This window comes from Podarcis pityusensis (genome assembly GCF_964106645.2).
Source record: "Podarcis pityusensis genome assembly, chromosome: 11".
In the NCBI taxonomy this organism is placed as follows: Eukaryota; Metazoa; Chordata; class Lepidosauria; order Squamata; family Lacertidae; genus Podarcis; species Podarcis pityusensis.
Window position 1 is genome coordinate 15,175,812 of NC_138036.1, and position 27,438 is coordinate 15,203,249.

Genomic DNA, 27,438 nt, shown 5'->3' on the forward strand with positions numbered 1-27,438 from the left:
CCTGCTTTTCCTTAGGACATTTGCAAAATGTTGGAGGGTATTGTTATGCAACCCAAGCCAACCTTTAGAAGACATCTGAAGGCAACCCTGTATAACAGTTTTTTAAATGTTTTACTATGTTTTTATATACAGTTGTACCTTGGTTGTCAAACGGAATCCATTCCGGAAGCCTGTTCGACTTCTGAAAACCAAGGCACGGCTTCAGATTGGCTGCAGGAGCTTCCTGCAGCCAATTGGAAGCCGGGTCGGACGTTTGGGTTCCAAAGAACATTTGCAAACCGGAACACTCACTTCCGGGTTTTTGGTGTTCGGTAGCCAAAACATTCAAGTGGCAAGGCGTTCGGGATCCAAGGTATGACTGTATGTTGGAAGGTGCCCAGAATGGCTAGGGCAACCCAGTCAGATGAGTGGGGTATATATAATAAAATAATAATAATTAAATAGGACATCCCTATTTTCATCGGAGAAATGTTGGATGCCTTGCTGCACACATACTGAGCATGCGTAAATGGTGGTTGCCTGTATTTATTGCTAAATGTAAATTTTTAAATTAGGAAGTGCCTTGAGGACCCATATAGCAATGGAGACGAGGATAAATTTGACCTGAACAAAGGTTCCCCACTGCCGCCCATATATTCCCAGCTGGCAAAATCACCTGACGGCTTTAGCATCGTGTGGGCTTGGCTGTAGAGAGATGACATGTCATTAATATAAATGATACACTCAGCAACCTGTATGTAGAGTTCAATGCCAACCGTTTCCCTTTATGTTTCCATGCAGGTGAGCATACAGGGCTTAAATAGCTGATGACAGTGCCATCTGCAAAAGGCTAACGGCACGCTTATTAATCAGTACGAGCTGCTATTTAATCAGGCGTGTGTGCAATGAATTATTCAGCGGTGACCGGCATATCTTTAATACATATTAAGAGAAGCAAAACCGCACATCTGGTACAACAAAGAGATGTGGAGAAATTGGCATTTTCAAGTTTTCCTAAGCGGATGAGCCTGATTAGATAAGGCATTAATTGTGTGTGCACTTAACACTCGCCGAATTTGAGTCATACGTTCAAAGGCCAGGTAATTGTCCTAGAAGAGCTTGTTCCGGAAAAGTTTGATTGTAGAGTTAAAGGTATCGAAGGAATCAAAATGATACAATGGGAGCAGCAGCGTGAAATCTCGTTTCTAAAATTGCCACCACACTCCTGCACTCAAGTTTCCCCCTCAGAAATTCGCCCTTGAGCATTGGTTTCGCAGTTTGAGGGTGTCGATTGTGTCCAATGTTATTCATTCCCCAGAGCAGACCCATGAAGATTAATGGACACAAGCATTGCTTCTTTGGTTTAAAAAAATGAGGTGCCAGTATTCATACCCTGAGAAAAGTGCCGAGGGGGCCAGCACAAAATGGCTGCCACAGGGAGCAAAAAAGAGGTGATAGTATTCTGTACTGATGAATACCAACCATCACAAAAAAGCATCAAACATGACTAACAGAGGTCCATTAATACTTTGAGCAGAACGTATTTGGATACAACCCTATGTTTCACAAAGAGAAACATTCCCTATCTTCTTAGGAAAGTTGGAAGGTATGAAGCAACAGGAAAAAAATATAATTTTGTGTTAGAGAGAGCTTTTTCTATAGGCCAGAGCTGGCTCCAACATTAGGTAAAATGAGTTGGCTGTCTCAGGCAAATTATTTTGGATGTTGCGAAAGGGAAACATATATACTTTTTCCTGCCAGGGAGGGAGAGAGCACTTGAATGGTCTTCAGCTTTGACCAGCCATGAGTGCTACCCACCTTGACTTGTGGGTGGGCATCATTAGCTGCTTGGTCTCAGGAAACAACATGTCCTGGGACAGTCCTGAGTGGAGCTGGAATGTCTGTTCCCGGCACAGTTAAATGTAGGGCCGGCTCTACGATTAGGCAGAGTGACCTCTTCAGCAGCAGATCCAACCCACTGGCTATTCCTCCAAAGTCCCCAGCCAAGCACCTCTGTTGCAGACTAGAGTTGTACACGTCACACAGCCTGCTCTGCAACCCTTAAATGTCCCTGCTATCTTCAGGTTTCCTGGAGGATGTTGTGCTACCTTCCTGCTAGCGGATTTGTAGTAAGATTCAGTTGTAAATTCAGTGTAGGAAGCTCAAGCTTGAAGAACTCCTGGCTAAGTGAGATTGCACAGACACCCTCCTTACTAATCTTCAGGTGTGTGACTAATAATTTCTTGCTCATTTTAAGGTAATCTTTGGTTTTGTGATATTGTTTTGCCATTTCGTGTGTGGTTTGGTTTTCTGTACACCACATGGAAATGTCCATGATTAAGTAGTATAAAAATGTCTTATCTGCCAGTACAATTGACTTCTGCACATGGATTTGAGGTGTGTGTGTTCTCTTCTCCTTAGCCTCAGGCAGCAAAATGCCTTGGGCCAGTCCAGTCTATCATTCTGCAACTCTAAGGTTTGCTGTTAGCTATTACAGCAGGCTTCCTCAACCTTGGCCCTCCAGATGTTTTTGGCCTACAACTCCCATGATCCCTAGCTAGCAGGACCAGTGGTCAGGGATGATGGGAATTGTAGTCTCAAAACATCTGGAGGGCCAAGGTTGAGGAAGCCTGTATTACAGTATATCAGACTGCTGCCCTCTTGAGGCTGAATAATTTTGTTTTCAGGGACCAAAATCAGAACTCTAGAGCAGTAGTGTTCAAACTTCCTACATTGAGGGAACCCATGTACAGTGGTGCCCCGCAAGACGAATGCCTCGCAAGACGGAAAACCCGCTAGACGAAAGGGTTTTCCGTTTTCAATGCGCTTCGCAGGACGAATTTCCCTATGGGCTTGCTTCGCAAGACGAAAATGTCTTGCGAGTCTTGAGATTTTTTTTTCGCTCCCCCCCCTTTTCTAAGCCGCTAAGCCTTTAATAGCCTTTTAGCAGCTAATCCGCTAATCCGCTAAGCCTTTAATAGCCGCTAAACCGCTAATAGCGCTAATCCGCTAATCGGGTTGCTTCGCAAGACAAAAAAAACTGCTAGACGAAGATACTCGCGGAATGGATTAATTTTGTTTTGCGAGGCACCACTGTATGCATCAACTCATCTGCCAAGAGACCCTTGAATATATGTCACAGAACCTCTGCTCATTCAGAGAATATTCTAGCATGTAGTTCCCAAATCCCCCCCTCCCCTCCATGGACCACTCAAGAGATTGCCAAGGGCCATAGAATCATATTGTAGAGTTGAGAGCCTGAGGACCACCGCAATGCAGACTATGCAGCTGTTACATGCGGGGATTGAACCTGCAACCTTGGCATTATCGGCACCACGCTCTAACCAAACGCGGCTGACCACTTAATGATTTTTCTGCCTATTACTGTATAGCAATTGCAATGCTCCATGCTAGATGGTTTTAAACTGCGAAAATTTTCATTGCTGCTTTTGTTACATGCTGTATTTTATTGTATTCCAAATAATTCAAACCTTAATGCAATAAAATGCAGCGTTAAGAAATAACGGCAGCAATTAAAATACAGTTAAAAATCAATATTAACTAAGCTGATGGATGTGCCATATTGTCTTCACCACAAATCCACGGACATGTTGCAAACCACCTGAACGAAGATTGGCCCATGGACCGCAATTTGGGAAAATCTGTTCTAGTGTGCACATTCTGTTCAAAGCACTGGCCAAAGCTTTTTGGTCTCACTGCCACCGCAAATGTACTGGGAGTTCATCCTAAAAAGGATTGGTCATGTTTGTGATCCACTTTTCTGTTGTTATGAAACAGACTCCATAGAGTTCTTGGCTCACCTCACACTTACGCACTGAACAGCTCTAGGTTGCTGCTTCCTGTCTTCACACCATACCCTTCAGTGGCGTAGCGTGGGTTGTCAGCACCCGGGGCAAGGCAAGTAATTTGCACCCCCTAACCCGAGTGAGCCAGGTAGGGGCAGAGAGCTGCGAGTGCGAGCGCGCCCCCCCAGATGTTGCGCCCGGTGCGGCCGGCCCCCCCTGCACCCCCACGCTACGCCACTGATACCCTTTACAGGGGGAGATCGGTAGTTAAGGGCAATCTTGTCTTTTTCCGAAATCTTAGAAAGTAATACAAAGCACATTAAAAATCATATTAAAGGCCTCTCACAAACAGTAGTGAATATATTGTTTAAGTTTGTAAATAATAACACAACGCTGATCGCTTTGGGAACATGCCCCAAGTTAGCAATTAAGCTTCTAGTCTACTGCTGTTTTAATAAAAGTTTTAAAGATGCTTGATAGAAATATTTTGACTTCCAGGTAAAATTTAATGAAACATACACGTTTGTTAGTCCACCAAAAATGCGGGGGCAGATGAGGTGAGGGTTTTCTTTCTAAAATACAGCTTCGAGAAAGGTGCTGCTACTAATAAACTTGTGTGTTTATCTGACATACTGAAATGGGGAAATTTAAGGGTTTGGTTGTCTAAAGACTCCTTTTTAAGAATTGTTTTAATTTAGAGTTCAAATGGACAACAATATGCTCATTTATTTCACCTTCCAAAATGACTCTGTTCCCACGTTACCTTGGCCCTGGCTGCTACCCAAGTAGTAAAAGGGAAAGGGAAAGGATCCGTAGGTCGTTAAATCCAGTCGAATTTGACTATGGGGTGTGGCGCTCATCTCCGCTTTAAGGCCGAGGGAGCCTGTCTTGTTATAAGAATTTAAGGTGTCAAATATAGAATCATAGAATCATAGAGTTGGGAAAGACCACAAGGGCCATCGAGTCCAACCCCCTGCCAAGCAGGAGAAATGTTCATAAATGTACAGTACCAGGCAAACACATGCATAAATATATAAGCCACATGTCTGAAACAGTACAGGAAATCAGTCCTGAAACCATTTTGACTCTCCCAAATTGACCTCAAATGTTTCTCTGCAAGGAGGAAGGAAATGGGAAAACCTCCCCATTGTCTGTTTGCTCACAAATCCTGTCTTAAGGGCGTATCTCTGTATGAATAGGGTGAGCCTGTGACCTGGATTCAGGAACTGAGTATTTACCATCACAAAAGAATGGCCAGACTGCCCAAGTAATGCAACCAGTGACCATTATCAGGTCCTGGCAGACAGAATTTCTGCTGTAGACAGCCCCTTCAGTGATGTATGTATGATGTATTGGGGGGTGGTCTTGGGCTACAGGGTGGGCAATTTCAAAAGTCTATATAAGAGCTTGCACACCAGTGTTCTGGTGTCCTCCTCCCTCCTGCATGTTGGTGAGCGAGCACCCTGTTGCAACAGTTTAATAAGGAACAGGCTTACTAGCTGCTTTGCTTCTCAATATTCTCTGGTTGGCCTCTGTTATTTTCTCCTACCAATAGGGAACCCACTTAAGGACACTATACAGGCTCTTGGATACCCCATAAGGGAAAAAGGGCAGATTTTGTTTACAGCAGTCTGCAGACAGCTTTTCTGGGTCATGTGGCCAGCATAACTAAACAGCTTCTGGTGAAATGGGACACCGTGTTGGACACAGAAATGCTGTTTACTTTCCTCTCGCAGTAGTACCTATTTATCTACTCATGGTGGTATGCTTTCGAACTGCTAGGTTGGCAGGAGCTGGGACAGAGCATCGGAAGCTCACCCCATCACGCCAATCTGAACTGCCGACCTTACCCAAGTATTCCTAATGGTCGCATTGGGTCTGTCCAAGTCTCATAATAATTAGGTATTGATAGAGAAACAGCTTTGAGTAGAATATGGTCTTAACTCAGAGGTGGGGAACCAGAGACCCTTCAAACGCCCGTCATTCCCAGGCAGCATTTCCCTCTACTGCATGTGCAGTGACCACCTTCTTGACCATTGGACCCACATTGATCTCACCCCCTCAATGTGCCAGAGCCTATCTTCACATGCAGAAAATATCCCTAACTCATTGAAGTTTTGAGACCGATTGGCTTCAATTTGCAGATGCAAATTACCTGTTAGCAAATTGGTAAGCACATGCTTTTATATGTAGACGGTCCCAGCGTCAATCTTCAGCTTCTCTATTAAGGGTCAGGCGACAGGAAAGAACCCTCTCTGCCTGATCCCCTGGAAAGCTGCTAAATAGGACAATATTGGGCAAAATTGGCAAATATGGCGACCCGATGCATGGGTATAGCCAGGATTTTTGTTAGGGGGGCAGGCCTTTTTTAGAGGGGGGCAGAACCTGTTTGCTATGTGTTTGTATTGAATTTTATTGATGGGGGGCAGCTGTTCCCCTGTCACCCCCCCACACACCCATGGCCTGATGCTAGGAATTTTCCTTGGCTCCTAACGCATGGTATGCATGCAAATATGCCCCCAAGAGAGAGAAAAAATGCACCTATAGAAAGAGGGGCTGGGGAAATGGGCACTGCATTTATGCTATGAAAAAACAGGCAATGCAGTTCCCAGAACAAAAAAGGTGTTGACATGCAGATTAATTGCAAAAGCACTGAGAACTGCTGTGATGCATAGTTGATGGATGCTGCTGCTTTGTCAGTTAAGAAAACCTAATTTTCCAAGAATACAGATGCTTATCAGTGAAGTAGTCAAGAGACTCACTTGAGAATGGGCCAAGAAAATAAAAGTGAAACTGTTTCCTTGCCTCCATGGTGCAGCATTGAAAAAAATATTGGCGTACATGTGTGTGTGGGGGGGGGAGGGTTAAATCAAGGGTTTAAAATGTCTTGTTTTTATTGAGCCACATGAATTATGCTCCCAAATAAAGACATCCTTATGATTTTAACACTGGCACATTTGCTGTATAAAGCAAGGTAAGAGTGAACTAAGATAAACCCTCCACAGAAGCAGGTTGTTAGCAGCAAATGTGAGCACGCTTAATGTGGACACGCCAGTAAAATTAGAAACAGTGGTGGGCTACCTCACATACATTATTCTTCTGCCCTTATTCCTCAAGACTTCTTCATGAGGCCCAAACTAGGGATGAAGCGAAACCTGCTTCCATTTTCTGCTTCGTCATCCCTATTTGCTCCCATACCAGATTGTTATTTTATTCTTTACACTAGACAGAGCCTTTTAAAAACAGGGCACAACTGCCCCGCCCAAACCCCTGAGAATATCAGTCTGAGGAAAATCCATCATTCTTTGTTCACCTGAATTATATATCCATGTTTGTTATGTACGTGGATGTGTGTGTATCTATCTATCTCACCTGTCTTCCAACCTAAGGTATAAAATATAAAATTATTCAGATTTATACTACACAGGAATGTCAGACACACACATTTTAACTGAGCTTTACCTCAAGGAAGGTGGGTGGAGGGGGGGGGGGAAACCTCTTTACTTTTGTTTCCTTGTCAGCCCAACTCCGGCCTGCTCAATCTAGTTTCCTCAGGAAAGTTGCAAAACGCAACGCAGTCCCTGCACATTGCAGCCTTTTTGCAGGTCCCTTTTTTTCTTCACCTCAGGAGCCTCGCCTTTTCTTCCTTGCCTGTAATTAAAACATGCCAGGGGAGGGGAATGGCTTTTAACTCCTTTCTCCACAAGAGGGAACCCCTGATTTCTAAAGTGGGGGGGGTGTGTGTGGGAGAGAAGCTTCTAGAGACGAACCACCAATAAAAGGGGAAAAAAATAAATTCCTTCCTTCTCTCCCCCCTCGCCTCCGTTTTCTTCACACTCTGGTGACAAGTTTTAAATTGAATCCACAGGGGAGATCTCTTCCACCCACCCACCTACCCAACCCCAGCCATCCCTCCATCCCTTTTTCCAAGCCACAGGGGCATCCCCCACCCCCACCTTTCCCCCTCCTAGTCCTTGCAAGAGCCTCGCGCGCGCTCTCCCCCTCTGCCTGCCTTGCCTGCCATTATGTGCAACCATCTTTTTTAAAGCCAGGCCTCTCTCTCTCTCGCTCTCTCTCCTCTCTGCAGGCTCCTCTTGGCAAAGGAGAGAGAGCAGTGAGCTCTTAGACATGTCTGCCTGAAAGCACCCCTTGCAGGAACAGCCCCTCCCCGGGTGGCAGCACACTGGCCTCTTGCCCAAGGCTACCAGCAGCAGCAGGTCTGTTTGCATGGGGGTGTGAGCAGTTTGCATGCGGTGCGGGGAGAGCCGGGGAGAGAGAGAGAGGAAAAAAAGGAGAGAGGCGGTGGGGTTTTTTTTGGTGGCGATGATGATGATGATGGTGCTGATTTCCCTTCCTTGCCTCTTTTCTTTCCCACCCTGGTGGGGCCTCTGCCTGACGCACCTCCCACGGGAGAACCCTTTAAAAAAAATAAAAAAAATACACAGGACATGCTATTTTAACACCCCCTCCCTCCCTCCCGCCTGGATATTTGCAGGAGCTTGCAAGGGAAGGAAAATCCAAAAGCAGCGAACGCTTGGTTCCTCTCCGGAGCTGCCGCTGCAGCGCCTACGCGGCATGGAAAGGAGGAACCGTCCTGGCCGGGTGGTGGTGAAGCGAGGCGAAGCTGCAGAGCACTTGCAGCAGCCGCGAGGGAGAAGCTAGGGAAGGAAGCCGGGGCTTGCCAGGCAGGAAGGCCGCTGGAGCCTTTCTGCAGCCCGGGAGCTCGCCCGGGAACAGGCAAGGCGCCTGCTGCTGCTGCTGCAGCCGCCGGAGATTAGGCCTCTGCCGCGCGCTGCAGACCCGGGAGAAGGGATTGCTGCCGGGGGCATCTTGGAGCTGGCCTGCATCGCCAAGCCTTGGGAGGGAGGCCTTCTCCTGGCTAAATTCCAAACGCCGTTGTGTGCTTTTTAAAAATAAATAAATAAAGTGTGTGTGCTTAAACAGCCCCCCCCCCCGCCCCACCTTAAAGTGCTTTCTTTGCAGCCGGATATGGGGACAAGCGATTTTCCTGGGGAGGGCCTTTCTTTGTGTGCGTGTCTCTTAACGTTAAATGCATTAGAAGGCCATGTCCGCTCCCTCCTCCCCGGCCCCATGCACACAGCCCATAAGTGGGTATTTCTTGCGTGCGGAAAGAACCCGCAGGAGACTGCAGCACAATGGCCTCTTCCATGTATACCTTCTGGGCCTCTTTTGTTTTTCCAAAACTGGCGCAGCCTCCTGCTCTCGCCCCCGGCGCCCTTCCTGGGCCTCTTGGTGCAGCGCAGGCCTGCGCGCTTTTACTCAGGATTTCTGCAGTGGCGCTTACTCCCAGGTAATGGGTGCGTAACTTTCGCAGCTCCAATTAGAGTGGAGCTGGATTGAAAGGACCCAGAGGCCAGGAATCGTTGTCTTGCTGTCAGATGGGACCACTGGGTGAGGTCGCTCACACCTTGAAGGCATCCTTTAGTAAATACGAACAAGAAAGGTTTTTATGTCGGTCCATAAAGGCGAGGAGCAGTAGGGAGGTGCAGATCCACAGTTGAGCAATGTTTGGGTTGGATCCAACCCCAAAGTGTGCCACCCAATGAAGTTAATGCCCAGCTATGGATTTTGGAGTTCTTAGTAAACATGATTTTCTTGCAGCAAGGGGTAGTAAATCCTACTCACTGAATGATGCACAAGTATGGGAGTAGCAAAAACTTTGTTACTTGTGCTGGCTTCGGAAGGGGGTGGGTTTTCTGTGTCCTTGTGTTGCCAAGATAACAAAAGGGCCTCACCTCTGTAGAGATCTTAGGACTATTGGTTAGCTGCTTTATACTAGGCTAGACTTATTTGTCCATCTAGACCTGCCCAGTCTGCTCTCCAGCAAAAGCCTTTCACATCACCTGCTACCTAAACTGGAGATGCCAGGGACCTTCTGCACGCAAAATGTGTGGTTTGCTACTGAGCTGTGGTCCTGCACCTAGGAACAATGGCGAGGGACTTTTGACTGAGGGGTGGCGGCATGTGACAGAGTATGGAAGGAGATGAGGAAGAGTGTGGTAGAGAAAATGTGGGTAGGACCCACGTCGTTGAGAAGAAAGTGGGGGTGGGTGATAATGAGATGGTATCCGGAGGATCCTAGCATGATCAGGTCTGGTGGTTGGGCAATGCAGAATTCCATATCTTCCCAGTATGGAAGCAGCCAAGCTATTATAGTCTGAAACAGAAATAGGAGGGAAAATGATAAGATAAGATAAGATAAGATAAAAGATAATGAAGCTGTAATTGTGTCAGGATGGTGGAGACTCCTGTATTTGTTTGCAAACCAAGTCAATGGTAGTTGCTCTGTTCTAGGGTTGGCAATAAGCTATTAAGAAAATTTGAGCCTTCTGCCCTGTCATGGATGGGGTACCAGTGACCCACCAGATGATGTTGGACTCCAAGATCATCATCCCTGCTTGTTGACCATACTGGCTGGGAATGATGGGAAATGGAGTCCCAACAGCTCAGCTTCCCCATCCCAGATTGAATGAAATGGACTAATCCTTTAAAAAGCCTATGCAAATACAAACAAAGGAACTGGTAAAAATGGTTTTGAATTACCCTCATGGGTAATTCAGATGTTGTTGGTTTCCCATCTGCCCCAGTCAGAATGACCAATAGCAATGGATGATGGGAGATGTAGTCCAGCAACATCTGGAGGAAATGATCAAATTTGCCCCCCTAAGGTGGTTAAAGGCAGAGGTTGGAGCAAACCATGGTTTAGTGTTGCACTTTATGTCATAGCATCCCTCATTGGTCCATTAGGGTGAATGGGGTGCTGCCTCCACCAACCTGAATCAGCTCTCAAGCCAGCCCACTCCTGCCTACCTGCCTGTTGTGATTTCTCCTCCTTAGTCTCACTGTTGACCTTGTAGACCTCAACAGGCAGGAGGATGAAGGCAGAACCAGAATAAGTTGGGTCTCTCTGGCTTTGACTCCCTGCCTTCCACCCCACCAACCTCAGTGGACTCCAGCATCCATTTGCAAAGGATAGACAGCTCTTCATGAGGATGGAGATGTTGGTAGGTGAGGGAAAGGCCTTGATCTTCAATCACCTTCTAGTGAGAAGCGGGGGGGAGAGACCCTGTCTCCACAAGGCCAGGGTTTTAGATATGTGTTGCTGTAACCACCAGGGTGGGTTGAACAGACCCATAATAAGCAGTGTTGGACCGGGGCAGAGGGTTCCTTTCAGCCTCCCCAAACATTGCAAGGGCGGGTTGGTTTCTGAGTCAGGAAGCCTTGCTTTGAAGATGCCCTGGTGAAGAGGGCAGTAAGAGAAGCGATGGCTCTCATTAGAAGCATCTTATTCTCTTGGGGAGCCGCGATTTGGGGGAGGGGGGGGACTCTGCTTGGCAGCAGCCACCCTCTTGCTCCTCTGTCCGAGAATCCTTTGTGCAGCAAAAGGAGATCCTGTGGGGATTTCTTTTTATTTTTATTGCGGTCTCTCTTTTGTTAGCTACAGACACACACACAGCTTTTCGGCCAGGTTTCTGGGGGAGGTAAGTTGTGGAGGAAGACGAAAAGAGGAGCCTGGGGGGTGTGATGCTGTTGTGGTGTTGTGTGCTTGTGTAGGGGGGGGAGGGGAAGGGGGTCTGCGATTGAAAACAGGAGGGCACCCAGGGCAGAAATTGCCCTTCCACCAGAGAAGAAAACAACCCGAGTCCCTCTGATTTTCAGGGACTTGTTGGCAACTCAGCGAGGGTTGCCATAGCTTTTTATGTAGGGTGACCAGAACCGGCTGAAACTGGTTTGAGGCAGATCAGCGCCTGAACACAATGCAGTCATTGAGCTACTACAGTGGGAGAGCTTCCTCCCTCCATGGCAGCCAAAAGCAGAGGATCTTGCAGAAAGATACCATCCCATAACAATATGTGAATGCACACTTTAGACACACAGCACTGGTATGTGGCTACTGTAATAGTCATAAAGGATTCTGTGTATCTGTGTACATATTTTCAGTAACTGAGATTACCTTTGGCTGGTTCATGCCTTTTTTTATCTCCTTTTTTTTTTTTTTTTTGGTTTGCTTTTGCTGAAGTAATGGACAAGAACTGAGATTTATCACCCTTTTTGTAAAGGAGAAAAAATGGTTTGCTTTGCTAGGTGGCACACTTGGATATGTAGGTGTTGGGTTGTGGTGTTTTTTTGTTTTTTCCAGCTGCACAAAATAAAAAAAAAAATGGATTGAAAGATTTGTATTTCTATGCTTGTGAGTCAGGATTGCTGCTTTTGCATGCTGTTTTGTATTTACAGGGTGCTGCTGTCGTTTCTTTTCAGGAAAGAAAATAGCATTATTAAGTCTATATGTCTCTCTGTGTGTTGTGTCACTGTTAAAGGCCAAGAGGAACCCTGTGTGTTGTTGTAGAATTGCTCATGAAAGCATTTTCAAAAGAGGCTTAGAAGGCATTCTCTCTTCTTTTTCTCCTTGCAGGCCTATTGATTGGGGCTGCCTTTAACCCTTTCAGGTTTGCAGTGGCTATGCATCTGTGGTTGCATAGCTGATCATTGGCATTAAAAAAACCCCAAACAAAAATCTTGTCACAGGCCAAGGTACACAAGGTGAGCTATGGTATTGTTTGACTATGATCACAATGGCATTGAGGAACATGTCTTAAGAGCCTGAATGCAGTTTTGTGGTTGCACACCCAGGCACCTTGGTGAAAAAAAGCAGTGGTCTAAATTAGGCGAAGAAACGCAATTAAATTTGTCCAGATTTAATAGGATTAAAGCTATGGTTTATATTGATAGCCAGGCTAACAGTACTGCATTTCTTTGGTGTACAGTACCTTAAAGGCAGGAATTCTCTTTCCTCTGCTGATTCATAAAAGAACAGGCCCCTGTATGACAATCATAAATCATGGACCACATGGTAGAGGGCTGTTTTGCATTACTGGCCCATTGAACTTTTATAATTTTCCATCTAATCATCAAAAAAGTGATGATTTCTTATGTCCTTCCTCTTTCAGCCAAACTAAATAACCTTGTCCCTTTTCCTTCTCTCTTGTTTTTTTTTTGAGAGGTAAGGGAAAGGAGTTTTTGAGGCAGACATTGAGTGTGTGTACAAATGCCAGATATGCATTTTGCTTACTAGATTGTATTGTAAATGGAGGCTTTTGCAGTCCAACAGAGAGGATGCTTTTTTTAAAGGTTTTGTGTAGAACTCCAGTGGATTACTAGTAGCATGAATTACAATACTCGAGAATTAATTACATACAAATAGGAAACCGGATGGACAGTACATCAGCTGGTAAGGAATGTCTCCTCCTGACTCAAAGCTTCAGAGCATTAGATAATGGATAAGATTTGCTTTCCTTCCTTAAAAAATAAATATGTGCTTGGATTAGAGCAGGCATTTTGCATCTTCTGCTGAAGCTGGAGACTCCAGAGAAAGGGAGCGGGGGAGGTAGGAGAAAGCAATAATGAATGTGGCAAAAGGAAGAACAAAGGCTCTCAGAGATTATATTGGAGCACTAAACATTTCTTTGCCTTTGGGGGATCTGTGGCTAGAAAACTGTGACTTCCTAAAACAGGAAATTGTCAGGAACGCTGGAATTTTTACGTGCATTATGATGTTTCTGAAAATCCAGCCTGCCCTAGCTGGCAGCTGGTATTATAAATCTGCAGTCATGGAAAAAAAAGAAAAGGGGGGGTGTGCGGAGAGAAGGAACCCAAATAAAGATGGAGGATAAACAGTAGGATGAAAAAAATTGTTCTGATCTAGTTTGAAATTTAGGTTGTCCATTGTATTCAAGCGGAATAAAGTAGACAATCTTAAAAGCCTTGGGAGTATTTTGATTGGGTAAGTTCCATGGAGGCTGGTGACAGGCAAGGTTGGCTGCATTTAGAGGGTGACACAAGCATTAAGGAACCTCTTTATTTCCTGATTGTGCAGCAGATGACATAAGGTATTTAAGGAATAAATTGCAGTGTATTGAAAGTTGCATGTGGTCTCTTAAGCCTGCAGACATTTGATATGGAGGTTTTTTTTTTATAAAAAAACCCCACCAGGTATACTGTTTTGTGCGTCTCAGATCTGACAGGGCATTAAATAGCTTGCATGGCTGGGGGTGGGGAGAGGGACAACTGTGCTGTGATTCCATTTTTGTGTGTTGAATTTAATGTCAATATACAGTGGTTCGGTGTTGGGCTGTAGATAATGCTGTTTTAGGCAGCACCAGCCCATGTAACATAATGGGGAGAATATGGATGGCTAGTCTGCATTTGGGTCTTTCTCCTCCCTAGGGTCAGCTGAGATCCCTGGGGTTACATGAGATCACCTTTCTGCTTTGTAAGGTTTTTATAAAACTGTAAGTATTAACACTTCATTTTGTGGCAGTGTTCTTACTGCATTTGGGTTTTGGAAGAGGCATTGCACTATGCATGGATATGTGTGTCTGTGTCGTGTGTGCGCTCTCTCTATTTTTTTCTTACTGCAAAGCATTCCTTCTTTCTTTTCAGTTACATTTTGTGCTGGAACTGTTTGCTATAGCTCAAGAAACCCGAACAGATAATTGTTTATGATTCTTTGGATGTTTCTGTATAATATATTCAAACATTCTGTTCTCTGAGAGATTTTTGAGGATTGGGGTTTGTGTGTGTGTGTGTGTGTGTTGTGCCACCCACCCTCCCACCCCCTGCACATGTAGGCCATCCTTTTAAGCTGAAAATGCAGATTATTATTTTTTGAGAGCTGGTCTTCTTAGGAGGAGCTGGAATCTGCTTCGTAGCTGATTCTCAATCAGTTCATGGCTTTTAGGTCTTCTCGGAAATAAAGCAATTTGCTTTGTCTTCACTGGAAGTGTTACCCTAGGTACACATAGGATATTGATTTGTCTGTGCAAGTGTGAAAACGTTGACACAAACATTTCCAGGGCCTACTTCTTCCTAGTTCACTGGGATTACGTGTGGGTGTCTTGAACAATGAATTGCCAGTGCTATCCGTTCACCACTGCTGCAGCAGAGGAAATACTCCCCTCCCCCCCCCAAAAAAAACACCCCAACCCCAGTGTAAATAGAATACTATTCCTGGATCCAAGTAATCCCATGGGTGTGACCAACTACTTTGACACATGTGTGAGAGTTTTCCCAATTTCCATTCCAGTAGGAACCCTACTCTGCCTATGAGATGGTTCCTGATGTTCTCCTGACTTTCAGGAAGGAGCCTGAGTTTTAGAAGCCCTTAACATGGCCCAGGATATTAATAAATGGCAGAAGTAAATTATCCTTGGAGCGCTCCATCAATCTGATATTCACGCCAGGGATGGGAGACCTGTGTCCCTCTGGAGGTTGCTTGGACTGCAACATCCGTCATCTCTGATCCAGCATAGTAGGCCTGATGTTGTAGTCCAACACCACTGGAAGAGTTGCAGATGTTGCTGGACTCCAGCTCCCAGCAGTCTCGCCCACTATTGCTAGTGATGAGGAATGATGGGAGTTTATAATCCAACAGCATAGAATCGTAGAATTGTGGAGTTGGAAGAGACCCTGAGAGTTGTCTAATCCAACTCCCTGCAGAGCAGGAATCTCAGCTAAAGCATCCATGACAGATGGCTGTTCAACCTCTGCTTAAAAACCTTCAATGAATGAAAGTCTTACCACCTTTTGAGGGAGCCCATTCTACTATCGAACAGCTCTTACCATCCATCAGAAAGTTCTTCCTGATGTTTAACATCAGGAGGGTCATGGGTTCCCTATCCTTGTTCGCCAGGGGTAGTCAAAGTGGTGCCCTCCAGATGATACTTGACTACAACTCCCACCATCCCTTTCCATGGGGCACCCTGGCCGGGGCTGATGGGAGTTGCAGTCCAACAACATGTGTAGGACACTGTGTTAGTTACCCAGTGTGATGTTGTGTTGCATTTGTACCTTGTTTTTTTATGTACATTGTACATCACCTTGGTATCCTTGTCTGAAGGGCAGTTGGGAAATATTTCTGAATAAATTCTTATTTCATTTAAACTGGTAACATGCATTGGCAATTTCTGCTAGAGGGTTGATGCACATGTTTTGATTCTTTTGAAGGTATCTGCACACAGCATGTACATCAGAGTTGACAACCTGAATGTGTGAAGCAGTTTGCACCAGGTTATTGGTTCAAGGAAATACCCCAAATAGGGCTGGTGAAGCTGAGAAGTGTTCAAAAGCAATGCAGTACTTGGGCGTTGAACCCTCTTCGGTTTGAACGTATTATGGCTTTTCCTCCTCCATCTTTTTTCAGTTTTATTTTGCATTTCTTTAGATAACCCGCTTTGCTGATGTGCAGAGTGACTTCTTGTTTGTTTGTTTCTCTTGATGCTTCTATAATCACAACTGAAGCTAAAGAGAGGCAAAATTTTCTGAAGTTTAAGAATCCTAGACCCAAGTGGCATGAACCTCAGCGGAAGCCCTGCATAAAGTCTTCTTCTTGTTCAGGAGCCTTCCCCCACCCAAATTGGCTTGGGCAGTGGTAAGAGAACCCCCAGAACAGTACGTAGCGGTGGTGGTGGGGGAGCAAATCTTTTCATTTGCAGGCATAGAATGTTTGCAACAGCACAACGTTCAATTCCAACAAAGTTCTAGAATACTCCTGACACTCTCGTTGCCTAAAAGCATGGAACCTTTGATGTTGGCATCCAGGAAACTGAAAGATTTCTTTAGCTCTTTATATGCAAGCATCTAAAAACCACCACTGAAACCCCAGAAATGGGTGCCTAGGAGTTGGGAGCATGCATTGCAGTGTCACAGCCTCACAAGCCTTGGAGGTCAAGCCCCACTGTGTATTTCCCCCTACATATTATGTTATGTTGTTCTTCTATAGTAGAAGGTTCCAGATGCTAAGAACATTGAAAGAGACCTGCTGGGTTTGGCCAAAGGCCCATCTAAATCAGTGCTCTGAGAGCCAGCGTGGCGTAGTTGTTAAGAGCAGTGGACTCGTAATCTGATGAACCGGGTTCGCTTCCCCGCTCCTCCACATGCAGCTGCTGGGTGACCTTGGGCCAGTCACACTTCTCTGAAGTCTCTCAGCCCCACTCACCTCACAGAGTGTTTGTTGTGGGGCAGAAGGGAAAGGAGATTGGGGGTGAAAGGCGGGATATCAAGTCCAAACTCCTCCTCCTCCTCCTCCTCCTCCTCCTCCTCCTCCTCCTCTTCTTCTTCTTCTTCTTCTTCTTCTTCTTCTTCTTCTTCTTCTCACCTGGATGCCCATGAGCAGAGATTTAGTCCGACAAGGCTCTCTCCACCCGAGGTCCCAAGCACATGGTATTCAGAGTCCTACTGCCTCCAACAGTGGAGGTGGAACATAGTAATCATGGCCACTGGCCACTGATAGCTTTATCTGCCACAAATTTGTCCAGTCTTTTAAAGCCATCAGAGTTGGTGGCCATCACTGCTTCTTAGGGCAGCATATCCATACTTCCACACAATTATTATTATTAATATTAATTAGCCAATCTGGCTAGGTTTCCCCAGCCACTCTGGGCGGCTTCCAACAGAGATTAAAAATACATTAAAACACCAGTCATTTAAAACTTCCCTAAATAGGGCTGCCTTCAGATGTCTTCTAAATGTCAAATAGTTGTTTATTTCTTTGACATCTGCTGGGCGGGCGTTCCACAGGGCGGGTGCCACTACTGAGAAGGCCCTCTGCCTGGTTCCCTGTCACCTCCACTTCTCGCAGGGAGGGAACTGCCAGAAGGCCCTCAGCGCTGGACCTCAGTGTCCGGGCAGAATGATGGGGATGGAGATGCTCCTTCAGGTATACTGGGCCAAGGCAGTTTAGGGCTTTAAAGGTCAGCACCAACACTTTGAATTGTGCTTGGAAACGTACTGGGAGCCAATGTAGGTCTTTCAAGACCTGTGTTAGGTGGTCTCGGCGGCCGCTCCCAGTCACCAGTCTGGCTGCCGCATTGTGGATTAGTTGTACTGTGTGTAGAAGGACTTCCTTTTTTCTGTCCCAAATCTTCCAGCGTTCAACTTCATTGGCTGACCACAGGTTCTAGCATTGCAGCAAAGGAAGAAAAGTGTCTCTATCCAGATTCCACTTACCATGTGTAAATCTCGTACACCTCTAATGTGTTCCCCTTTACTTGCCTTTTTTTCTAAGCTAAAAGGCCCCAAATCTTCTAACCCTTCCTCACAAGGGATTTGTCCTTTTCTGAACTTTTTCTAAAAAGGTAAAGGTAAAGGACCCCTGACAGTTAAGTCCAGTTGCAGACAACTCTGGGGTTGTGTTGCTCATCTCGCTTTACAGGCCGAGGGAGCCGGCGTTTGTCCACAGACAGTTTTTCCAGGTCATGTGGCCAGCATGACTAAGCCGCTTCTGGCACAACGGAACACCAAAACCAGAGCAGCACACAGAAACACCATTTACCTCCCCGCTGGAGCGGTACCTATTTATCTACTTGAACTTTTTGGCATGCTTCCGAACTGCTAGGTTGGCAGGAGCCGGGACAGAGCAACAGGCGCTCACCCTGTTGCGGGGATTTGAACCACCAGCCTTCTGATCAGCAAGCCCAAGAGGCTCAGTGGTTTAGACCACAGCGCCACCCGCTTCCCAGCTCTGCAATATTGTTTGCTCAGACCTGTACACAGCATTCCAAGTGCAGGCTCGCCATATCATCATCATCATCATCATCATCATCTATACCATCATTCATCTAGAGATCACAGAATGGTTTGCAATATAAAAACACAAAAATACATACTTTTTAACGACAAACAAAAACAATACCCCCCGCAAGAGTATTATTATTTATTAAATTTTTATATTGACAACTGCATTCTCCATCTCTGTTCTCACAATTCTTCACATGGATCATAAAATGCCAGAGTTGGAAGGGAGCCTGAGGATCATCTGGCCCAACCCGCTGCAATGCAGGAATATGCAGCTGTCCCATACGGGGATCAAACCTGTGACTTTGGTGGTATTAGCAACACGCTTCACCTTTTCGCAGTTACGGCACACTGGACCTTTCTGTTTATTCCACGGCTACTAAGCATACTCAGGTGTCTTTGGTGAGGACTTTATCATAAGCTTTGATATATATCTTCTTTTTGGCTGGACTACAACTCCCATCATCCCATCCCTTTCATTGGCCATCCTGGATGGGGCTCAAGGCGTATTTTGTCATCCGGAGGGCCAGAGTTTCCTCAGCCCTGCTACTTAATCGTAAGAAGATCCTTTTTAAAAAAAAAATTTTTTTTTTACTTTATTTACAACATAGTCCACAACAACTCATACATACAAACAAACCCACCACTATTGACAATTTAATCATCAAAATTAAACTCCTATCCACGTACACAAAGAAAGCATACCATAAAAATAAAAAGACTTCCTTTATCCTGTAAATGGCCTCCTTATTTACTTTTTGTATACTGTTTCTTTTGTATGTGATTATTACAAATTTTCCTAATTGGATCAGACCAAAGCTCCATCTCATTTAGCATTGTATTTCCAGCATGGTCTGCCAGTTCCCATCATCCCTGACCACTGGTCCTGCTAGCTAGGGAAGATGGGAGTTGTAGTCCAAAAACAGCTGGCGACCCAAGTTTGGGAAACCCTGCACTAGTGCATCTAATGTTCTTAAGTATTCTGCATCTGAACATGGAAGTTCCATTGAGCCACCGTTGCTCAAATGTTGAGAGACCTCCTTCAATTCCCACCCCCTGTTTTAAAGTCATTTATTTGAAGTTGAGAGAGACCCATAGCACCCCAGTGCAACCTACAGGACAGTAATAAGGTAGTCCCTCTTTCCCCCCAAGATTACAAAGACACCAGAGGAAAGGAAATCAGAGGAAACAAGCTAACCCAGGCACTATATATTGTCTACAAACTTACTTTAGCCGGAATCGAAACAGGAAGAGGAGCCCAAAGTTGCTACTGTCTCAGCAGAGCTGATGGAGAGGCCCTTGTTTTCTTCTTTCCCTCTAGTTACCATACAGCCTGACGGAATCTAAGCTACTAACCATCATTGCATCCCTGAGAAAGTTCTCTTCTAGCTCTCTTCAGCACAAACCCTAGTTCTCTGTCCTCCATTCCGTCTCTCCCAAGACATAGCCCTCCCTGCTTGGTAGCTTGGCTTGAGATGCTCAAAGTGCCCCTGCAGTCGTCTCCTCTTATTGGCTATGACAGATGATGGGGAAAATGAACGAACGTGAAGTCTCTTTATTGCAGTGCTTCTCGAACTTTTTTCCTCTGGGCCGCACTTTCAGAATAAAAATTTGCTTGCACCACACCAAATTTTTATATTGATAAGAAATAACATTGGAAAACGAAAAGAAACAACTCCTAGCAATGCTTGATTCATAGCATGGAACAGCTACTTTATAGTATGATCACGGGACAGCCAGAAAGTATGAAACAACGCAGAATCATCCCCCCAAAATAATTATAAATGAGCCTCTTACATATGGACTTTAAGGATCTATAAACTCAGTGAGAGGTATGAGCTCGCTTTTGCCGGGTAATCTCATTTATATTAGGTCTAATTTGAGACAAACTCTCATCTCCTCATCAACACAAATGGGCCTTTCTCTTTTCTGATCTTCCATATTTGTCGGGAGTTGAAAATTCCTGTGTTGTGGAGAACTTTCATAGAATAGCCAGTGCTCTGGAAGAGAGCTGTGGATACTGGTTCTAGTTGTATATCCCTGCTGCATTGAAATGTTTAAATGTTTCTTGGATTGTCCTTGAATCTTCCTGCCACACTTTCCATCCTCTCCTGCCACACCCTTTGAGAACCATTGCTCTGTTGGAACACATCCGTAGCATACATTTAAATTACATGGCTTTGCCCCAAGGAATTCTGGGAACTATAGTTAGCTAAGGGTGCTGTAAACCATAACTCTGGGAGGGGTAAGCTACAGTTCCCATGATTCTTTGGGGAGAAGCGGCGTGCTTTAAATGTATGATGTGCATGTGACCGTGCATTTGGCGCATGCATAAAGCCACCTCCCCCTCCCCCAGCTTAATTGTTTTCCTGTTCATTTCACTCAGTATCTGAATTATTTGAGAGGCTTGTGCAATTTGTTGACCAGAACTTGGCTGCCCCTGTATGTATTTATTTAGGGGGGAGGGAAACTGTAGACCCCTTAATCAGAAAACTTTCTTGAGTGTTGCACATAATAAAATTATCAATGAAACACATATATTTTCAGCCAGATGTAGATAACTTAATTATATGTCTGAGTAGGCTTGATGATAATGCATCACTGGTTAAGATTTAAGCCGCAGTCAGTTTTATATAATGACGGTGTTGCTTTGACTGAGGATGTGAGTCACAGACTCCAAGACTGCAAGGCATGTTGAAGGCATGCATCAGGCATAGGCCCAAACAGCAATGTTGCCTTGGGTCCTGTCAAGGAAGAAGGTGGGGTATAAATAACTATATAATAGTGTTAAACCCTTGTAACTCCTCCCTTTTCCTGAATTCCTGCAGCAACTTTAAAAAGGCCCATGTCTTTCAGAAGTTAGTGGACACCCATCCCATCATCCCTGACCGTTGGCTGTGCTGGCTTTTAGTTGATGGGCTGTGGAGACCAATAATTTGTGGAGGGCATTGACTACTAGGCCACCTGTACTTTAGGATCTGGAGATGCTTACTAAACCAAGTTCCATTGAGGGCCTAGCAGTAGGCATCATTGTGCAGTCCATGTTCTGATGCAGGAGTTTCCCAGGGGTCTCTGGAGCGTCTCATTGGGGACTTTTGGATCTAGTTCCAGAGTTAAGTGTCTTGCTTCATGCCCAACACATGCAGAGAGCAGCTGTTACATGCAAGTAAGAAATGGATATTTGTTCAGGCAAATAATGGTGCAAGTTTGGCACAGACACAGAGTTTGGGAGTCATGATTCAGGAATCACGCAAGACATTCAGAACTGGACGGAAGCAACGAAGATGTCTCAACAGCTTCCATGAGTTGCTCACCAAGCTTTTAAAGACAAGGCATGGCGTGCTCACTCAAGAGACTCGCTCAGTTTGCAAGAATGTCAGGGTTGCAAAGTGTGTGCTTCAGGAGTGAGTCCCGATTGCAGAAATGGCACCTGGTTCTAGTCGGCAATGCTACACCCTTTTGTTCGGGCTGATGAAGATGACACTTCCTGAGTTACCTTCTCTCTGGGTTGCCTACAGGCTTAGCCTCCACTGAGACTTTCCTCTCTGTTGGGGAGAGGAGTGGGCATCCCTGCTCCCCTTTCCAAAGTGGCTGAAGTTGAGGCACAATGAGCAGAGCCCCTCTTCCCATCAAATGCCCCACCCTCTGTTTCTTCCCACTACTGCCCTTGTGTCGGGGCCTGCAAACCCAGGAATGATAGTCGTATCCAAGAGGCACTACTGCAAGGTAGCCTCTGCCCCGATCCACTGTCCCTCTTTACACTGTCTCATTGGGAATAAAGACAACTTCATCCTTTGAAGCAGAGTCTGCAAGGCCAGCAGGAGATTAGGACAAGGGTTAACCACGTTGCATCCTGGAATTTCAGGGGAGGCAGGAAATGATGTAGACACAGGCCAAGTGAATGTCTGGTTGCAATCTGTCGAGGGTGATCATAAGCAGTTGTGTATATAAAGCTCTGCCTCACAGCTGGCTTTCGTAATTCTGTTCCTGAGGGAGAAGGTGGAGCCGGTCCAAGAAGGTTTGCAACAGACTTTGCTCCTATTCTTTCTCTCTGCGCAAGTTTGCGATTTGATCATCCTCCAGGGCGATTTCGAAAAGCATAGTTAAGGGGCATTGAGAAGACGCCAAAAAGAATTGGGTTAAAGAGGCAGCCCTCTTTTCCAAGCTGCGTTTTGTCACGAAGCTATTGGACTTGAATCCATCAAACTACACAGTGCAGTGCAAACACCGCAGTTTCCCAAATGAATTAGCCAGACTGTCAGCATTGGGCTGTTGGCAACAAACATAAGCAAATCTGGATTCCTAGGTAGATGGTCTCTCTGTAGGATTGGATGGTGGTGTCCCCAGAATCTGCCAAGGGTGATTTGTCAAGAAGCCAGAATCTTAAATGCCTGCAGGGTTGAAGCATTGCGCAGAGGCTACAGTTGCATCATACACAAACCAGAAAAAGAGACGCAAGGTTGAGGGCTAAACAACATGTGGCATTTATTTTATGGACGCGGTAAACATGCATTTTCTCTCTCTTGAATGTAAATGGCAGCTATAGGCTGAGGAATTCTTGGGCCTGTGCTGGGACTGTTTGTCACCTTACTCTGTAGTGCTGTTGAAAATCCCTACTCAAACCCCTCCATCTGAATGCTCCCATCGCTTCCTGGAGCATTTTAACAGAGATGGTATATATGCATTGTACCACACTGCTTTAAATGGTTCTTCTTTTAAAAAAGAAAAAGGGAACTCTTGGACCACCCCATAAGTAATGCATTTTTGCTGTTGCCAGAGCGTGCACTGATAGATTCACCTTTGTTCTGATGTTCATGGGTCAGGGGAGGCGGCTGATGCAGGCATGTTGACTCCAGAAATGAGAGTGAATGGCTTCCTTCTCCCATTCCTTGCATGCCAGAAGATTCCCAATTGGCCTTGACCTGCCCTCCGCATGTCTTTGACTGCAACTCCCAGCTGTGCTGGCAGCCAACGGATGGGTATTGTAATCCGAAGCGTCTGTAGGCGTAAAGTTGGGAGAAGGCTGGTTTTGACCCGACTCCGATCTAGGTGCAATTTAAGATCCTTGCTCTTCCTCCTCATCGTTTAACACCACAGGTAGGTGTGTTCTGTAGTCACAACCCATTAGCAAACATATTACCGGCTGCAGAGATGGGCAAATAGAGACTGAAGAGAAAAGGAGGGAAATGCTAGTTAAATGCTCACTTTTATCGTTTTCATAAAATATGCATTTGTGTGATATCAGCTCTGGCTGGCTTGTGGTTTTGGAGGAGAGCAATGGTACTTCTGTAAGGTGGTGAAAAGGGATGAGTGTTCGATAAAATCCATTTCCCCCTTCCCTGCCCCCTGCCGCCTCCCCCAAAACTATATGGGCTGATTTACACAGCTCCCTTGACATGTCAGGAAGTGAGCTGAATCAATCCTGGCTGAGTTAGTGAGCTTGATTGTTTTCAGTGATTCACCAAGAAATCACATTCAAGATGGCCAGGAGGGGTGGAGTGGGGTGGAATCACCAGGATATGTTTTCCTGATACATGCAGCTTTCCCCTGAACTTGGAACTTCTTGACCTGGAATCGTTTTAATTCCTCTTTTAGCTATTCTAAATGCTGTTTAACCAGCTTCTTTCATTGCGATTTTTCCCCCATTGCAATTTTACTTATTAAATTTATGTCTTGCCCTTCTTCCCAAAGGAGCCCAGTGACAAAAGATTAACAACAAACATCTTAAAGATAATTCCAGTACAGATGCAGTCCTGGGAAAGATCTTGGCTTAAAAGTCTTGATGAAGTTTTAATTATGGACGCTTTGAACTTTTTGGTGGAATTGTTTTATTGTGTATTTTAATTATAGATTATACACCTGCTTGTGGGGTAGAAGAGCTGCAAAAAAAATCTCACATCTGGCAACCAGTGTGCCCCTTTGGTTTCAGATAGTACATGGGTAGAGGAGTCTAAGAAGCCTGGGACACAAATTTTTCATGGCCCTCTAGTGGCTATGCTGGCTCTTTTACTAGAAGTAATGTATCTGGAAATGTTTACTCAATTCTGACCAAACTAAGCCTCCTAATGTATATCATGTTCTAGGAGGCTAAGTTTAGTCAGAATCGAGTGAAATATATTGACATTATTTTCAGTTCCTCCTACCCCACTATGACAGCTTCCTAGGTTCCTGTATACAGTCATACAGCCACTTCAGGTTGCGTTTTTTTCGGGTTGCGGACCACTGAAACCCAGAAATACCGGAACGGGTTACTTCCGGGTTTCAGCAGTCACACATGCACAGAAGCATTAAATCTCGCTATGTTCAGAAGCGCCGAATCGCAACGTGCGCAGATGTGGGTTGCGAACACTGCGGGTTGTGAACGTGCATCCCACACAGATCACGTTCGCAACCTGAGCGTCCACTGTACTGTATTGTGTTTTCTTTTTGGATGCTACAGTTGTCAGTGGGCCCAGAAGGCAGAATTCCCTGAACCCTGTGTTCCTGGGTTTTTAAATCTCTTCCCTTGGAGAAATCTAGGACTGCCCACAACTAGGGACAATTGAAATGTTGCTTACTTCCAGCCAAAGGGTGTGATTTTTAAAAAGCTCCATACCGTGTACAGCGTTCCAACTCCATGCAATTTTTGGCATTTGCCTAGTCCCATGCTTTAATTATTTAGCTAACTCTTCAGGGCTTTCATCCTTGAATTATCTTGGAATCTGTGGAGCAACACTTTTAATAGAATTTGAATTTGGGGTTGTTGTTTTAAAATAAAAAATAAAATAAAAACCCCTCCAGGAATGGCTGGCTTGTGGCTGCTTAAAAGGATATTATTTCATAGAGGAGTTTTTTTAAAAAAAGAAAAAAATATATTTTGTGCATCTTATACTGAGTTCGTGCTTCAGCAAATGTAATTATGATAATCTAGCTTTTGCAATAATCTCTGAAGAAGATAAGATGCATATCCATTTGCAGCAACTCAGCTGAGCGAAATCTTTTCACTATTTCAAGATTAGTGACTGGTCTCAGCAGTTTGCCTAATTTAAAGGCAATAAAAAAGAACCCATGAACTTTTGGAAGAAAGTGCCTTGGTTTGGCGAGGTTTGTATTGGAAAGATTTAGAAATTGGATATAGGGATAATAAGTGGATAAAAAGTCACTTGTTCGCTGTTAACAGGGCTTTTGAGTCATTGGTTTGTGAATGCTAGTGATCCCAGCATTTTATTTTGCCATGTGAATTATGACTTAAGGCAATCTGAATGCCTTTGGTATTCATCTTATTTTACTACATACTTATGATAGATATAAAGGGACGCGGGTGGCGCTGTGGGTAAAACCTCAGTGCCTAGGACTTGCTGATCGTAAGGTCGGCGGTTCGAATCCCCGCGGCGGGGTGAGCTCCCGTCGTTCGGTTCCAGCTCCTGCCCACCTAGCAGTTCGAAAGCACCCCTAAGTGCAAGTAGATAAATAGGTACCGCTTTATATCGGGAAGGTAAACGGTGTTTCCGTGTGTGGCACTGGTGCTGGCTCGCCAGTTGCAGCTTCGTCACGCTGGCCACGTGACCCGGAAGTGTCTTCGGACGGTGCCGGCTCCCGGCCTCTTGAGCGAGATGAGCGCGCAACCCTAGAGTCGGTCACGACTGGCCCGTACGGGCAGGGGTACCTTTACCTTTACCTTTATGATAGATATAAAGAGATTTCATAGCTGGGTTTTTTTGTTTTGTTTTGCTTTATACTAGCCTCCTTGTGATGTTTCAACTGTATCAAAAGTGACTTTAGTGCATTCTCAGTCGGTTTTCGGTTCGGTATTGGATCACTGCATTAGGTCGATACAGAGGTGCTGTGAAATTAACACTGTAGGCCCAAACTGGAATTAGAATTACATTCTGTGCCTCCGCATTTCTAGAGTTGTTGAATTGCCTCCAGCGATGACTTCCTGTTGGGTTTTGGTTTCTGTGCTTTTACTAGCTCTCAATTAAATCCTCTTGATTTCTCGTGTATATTTTGGGGCTATTGTGGGCATATTAGCACAGTAGTACAGAGATGATGTACCTGGGCATCCGTAAGAGAGTTCTTAACACTCTTTGCACCCTGGCACTCCCTGGGGGTCAATACGAAGACTGATTCAACTGGGATCTGTATCACTAGGATTAAATTCAGCCTTGAATAGCCAAATGGATGGTTAGCTGCCGGCACCTGCTGAATATGGAAAAGTAGGACTCTGCTGTCTCTTGTGTAAAGGTCCAAGGCACAGACGTGGAATGACAGATACTATAGGTCAGGTATGGGGAGATAGTTATCTCTCCCACCCCTCATGGGCCAAGCTTGAAAAGTGGGCAGAGCTGCCTACCTATCAGTCACAGTGACATACCCTAGAGCAGGCATATCCAACTCCCAAGAGACTGTGATCTACTCCCAATATAAAAAAAATGGCAGTGATCTACCCATTGTCATTGGAGGGAGGAATGGGTGGATTGCTCAGAGTTGTTGACCTTTTTTGGGGAGGATTGCACAGCACAGTTTTTTTAGCTCCCCCCCCCCCAAATAACTTTTTGTACACAATAAGGACCCCGTGATCTACCAGGATCAGCTGGGGATCTCCCGGTAGATCACAATCTACTGGTTGGACATCCCTGTCCTAGAGGTCCAAGATTTGGAGAGCAAATGGCAGTTAACATGCCCACTCTGTAATTCTTGCCTTTGGTTGACTGCTTCCAGACATGCCGCTATCCATGAACAGGAAGCTAGCCCGTTCGCAAGCTAGGTGTTGGTGCATGCAGCTCATAGCTGTCAACTTTTCCCTTTTCTTGCGAGGAATCCTATTCGGAATAAGAGAATTTCCCTTACAAAAAGGGAAACGTTGACAGCTATGATGCAGCTTGAGTAGTCCTTGCTTTGCTCTCCCTTCCTAGAAGGGAAGCCAAGAACAGACCTTGGTTTCCAATCATGGTTTGCCTTGAGAAGAGCAAACTACAAACACTGGTTTGCACATAGCACTGTGGTTTGTTTCCCCTTTATAAGAAAGGAGCAAAGGGCAAGGTGCTTGAGCTGCGTGCATAACCATCGTTTATGGCCAGCG

General features: G+C 45.3%; 1 protein-coding gene across 12 annotated transcripts in view; it reads left to right on the forward strand.

The window, feature by feature from the left end:
• Positions 1–7,746: 7,746 nt before the first annotated feature.
• ZNF532 (zinc finger protein 532) overlaps positions 7,747–27,438 on the forward strand; it is a 55,734-nt gene continuing 36,042 nt past the window's right edge. Inside the window, exons 1-2 of one of the 12 annotated variants that reach the window (XM_080973401.1) lie at positions 11,153–11,287; positions 12,220–12,347. The gene's annotated coding sequence lies outside the window, so the exon portion shown is untranslated. Of the gene's footprint in view, positions 8,003–8,963; positions 9,097–11,152; positions 11,288–11,447; positions 11,690–12,219; positions 12,348–12,788; positions 13,036–13,444; positions 13,694–13,869; positions 14,096–18,890; positions 18,934–23,292; positions 23,475–27,438 lie in introns of those variants that run through there. The other 11 variants (XM_080973404.1, XM_080973397.1, XM_080973408.1 and 8 more) reach the window with 11 other exon arrangements.